At 34.4% G+C, this 2621-nt stretch overlaps 1 protein-coding gene across 3 annotated transcripts in view; it reads left to right on the top strand.

The window, feature by feature from the left end:
• Positions 1-1619: 1619 nt before the first annotated feature.
• klhl23 (kelch-like family member 23) overlaps positions 1620-2621 on the top strand; it is a 6002-nt gene continuing 5000 nt past the window's right edge. For 2 of the 3 annotated variants that reach the window (XM_016551816.1, XM_016551831.1), the window contains exon 1: positions 1620-2212. The gene's annotated coding sequence lies outside the window, so the exon portion shown is untranslated. The remainder of the gene's footprint in view (positions 2213-2621) is intronic. The other variant, XM_016551824.1, reaches the window with a different exon arrangement.

The raw sequence follows: 2621 nt of genomic DNA, 5'->3' as shown, positions 1-2621 counted from the left end.
GCTCGTCGGGGGGGTCAGGGGAGGCACAGCTTCCCCATAATTTTGAGGGGAAAATGGGAGGAGGACGATTTAAGGTTAATAAAATTCACAATTCATTTCAGTTCATGTCTCGGAATGTGTATTTTTTGTTTGTAGTTTCACAGTTGTAATACCATAACGTGACAAAGCTGAATTTTCAGCATCATTACTCCAGTCTTCAGTGTCACATGATCCTTCAGAATCATTCTAATAGGCTATGCTGATTTATTATCAATATTGGGAACAGTTTTGCTGCTTAATATTTTTTTGGAACCTGTGATAATTTTTTTTAGGATTCTTTGATGAACAAAAGTTAAAAATAACAGCACTTACTCAATGGAAATCTTTTGTAAAAATATACACTGCTGTTCAAAAGTTTGTGGTCAGTATATTCTTCCCTTTTTCTTTTCTTTTTTTCCCTTTTTTTGAAAGAAATGAATGCTTTTATTTAGCATGGATGTTAAATTGATAAACAAAAAAGTGATAAAGACTTGTTACTTTTGTTTAATATTGTTAGAAAGGATTTCTATTTTAAATAAACGCTGTTCTTTTTAACTTTATTCATCAAATAATCCTGAACAAAGTATCGCGGGTTTCAAAAGAATGTAAAAAATTAAGCAACCCAACTGTTTCCAACATTGATAATAAATCAGTATATTAGAATGATTTCTGAAGGATCATGTGACACTGAAGAACTGCAGTAATGGCTGAAAATTCAGCGTTGCATCACAGAAATAAATGATATTTTAAAGTATATTAAAATAGAAAACCATTATTTTAAATGGTAATAATATTTTACAATATTACAAATTTTTCTGTAGATTTGGTCAAATAAATGTAGCCATGATGAACAGAAGAGACTTCTGTGAAACACATTTTAACACATCGTACTGATCCCAAACTTTTGAACAGCAGTGTATATACATATATATGACAAAAAATATTTTAGCTCCTTTTCATTCCCAAAACAAGTGTGTGTGTGTGTGTGCGTGTGTGTTTAAAATCATACTTGGCCCTTTTACCTCATACTTGCTGTTGCTGCTTCTCTTCAGATACATAGATATATAAATGATGGATACTTCTGCTTATGAACACATGACAAAAATTTGAACAGAGTCTGCATTACATCCACTTTCAAAACACTTTAGTTTCATGACCTTGTCCACAAGGCTGTTACCTTTCATAAGGCATAAATACATCCCAACAAACACACGACCTTTCCATCCAAAGAGAAAGGAAAACTTGAAATCGCATCATATGACCCCTTTAAAATACTGTCCATGTAAGGTTCCCTGAATGTTGCAGAAAGTCTTTATTTGATAAGATCTTACGGTGCATTTTCTATTGGTTATTTTTTTTTTTTTAGCATTTATTTCCTTTCTGACCTTATTGTTCCAAGAACGTTCCAGGGAACCAAACACTGTTAGCAAACATTAACATGTTTATTTATCTCGAGACTGCAGAATGCTTTCAATTTAAAAACTTGAATTATTAGCACTTAAACATTATTAATTGGAAGTTACTTAAGAGAAATACACTTTAAAAATCGCCTCAATCAAACGGGAACAGGCGCTCGCTTCATCGACTGACCCTTCACACTGTTTCCATGGTAACCGTGAGTTATTTCTGTCCTTTTACTGTACCCTGTGGACTTAATGGCAACTACACACCAATAATTCACCGTCGCTAAGCTATAAACAAACGCTCTTGCGTTCAGGAAACGGTGAAGCGTTTAGAATGGATTAATTCTTGGTGTTCAGCCGCCCTTGGTACGGTTTCCCTCAGGCGTTATTATGCAACGGCTTTAATCCTTATTAGGATTATACACTGGACACTGCCATGACAACTAAAACGTGAAAACTGGTGTTATTTATGTCTCAGTTGATTGAAAAATCAAACTTACGGCTTTTTTTTTTTTTTTTTTACATGTATTTATGAAGATGGGATGCTACTGGTTTGGTCACATGGCTGAAGGACGCGGCTGTGTTGAATCAGTAACGTTAGTGGCGGGTGACAGCAGCGAGGCTCCTGCTATAATACACAGATACCAAAATAGGAGCTCGACATTCTCCAGAGGCTGACACTAAATACAGGGGCCACATGTCTGATCTGTCCGAGCACAAGCCGCACTGCTGGGGATAAAACTTCTACGAAGAAAGGACGAGCTGTGTCAATCAGTCATTAGACGGGTCAGGTAAGCTTGTTTTTACATAGGGGCTAGTTGTCACAAACGCTATTATCAGTAACTAACCAGTTGTGGGGCCTGAGTTAAAATGCATTGTTTGTTTTCATCATTAGCTGTGTTTTTGTCGGTTGGTTGCAAAAACCAAGGTCAAAACAGGGTTATTATCAAAACTAAAACCATAGAAACAATATAAATAATATATATATTGAATGTATTTATATATATGTATATGTATATGTGTGTGGCTGTACATACACATGTAAGTAATGTTGTTGTATGCATTTGTCATTTTTTATTTAATTTATTTTATTAAATGTGTGTGTGTGTATATATATATATATTAGTATTTCTAGAGTTTTAGCTTTAATTACTTTTTCTTATTTGTAAGTCGCTTTAAAAGCGTCTGTCTGCTAAATGA

The sequence above is a fragment of the Sinocyclocheilus rhinocerous genome, unplaced genomic scaffold, assembly GCF_001515625.1.
Source record: "Sinocyclocheilus rhinocerous isolate Xijiao unplaced genomic scaffold, SAMN03320098_v1.1 scaffold1482, whole genome shotgun sequence".
NCBI lineage: Eukaryota > Metazoa > Chordata > Actinopteri > Cypriniformes > Cyprinidae > Sinocyclocheilus > Sinocyclocheilus rhinocerous.
The sequence above is the reverse complement of the archived record's forward strand: the minus strand, read 5'-3'. Positions and strand labels throughout refer to the sequence as shown.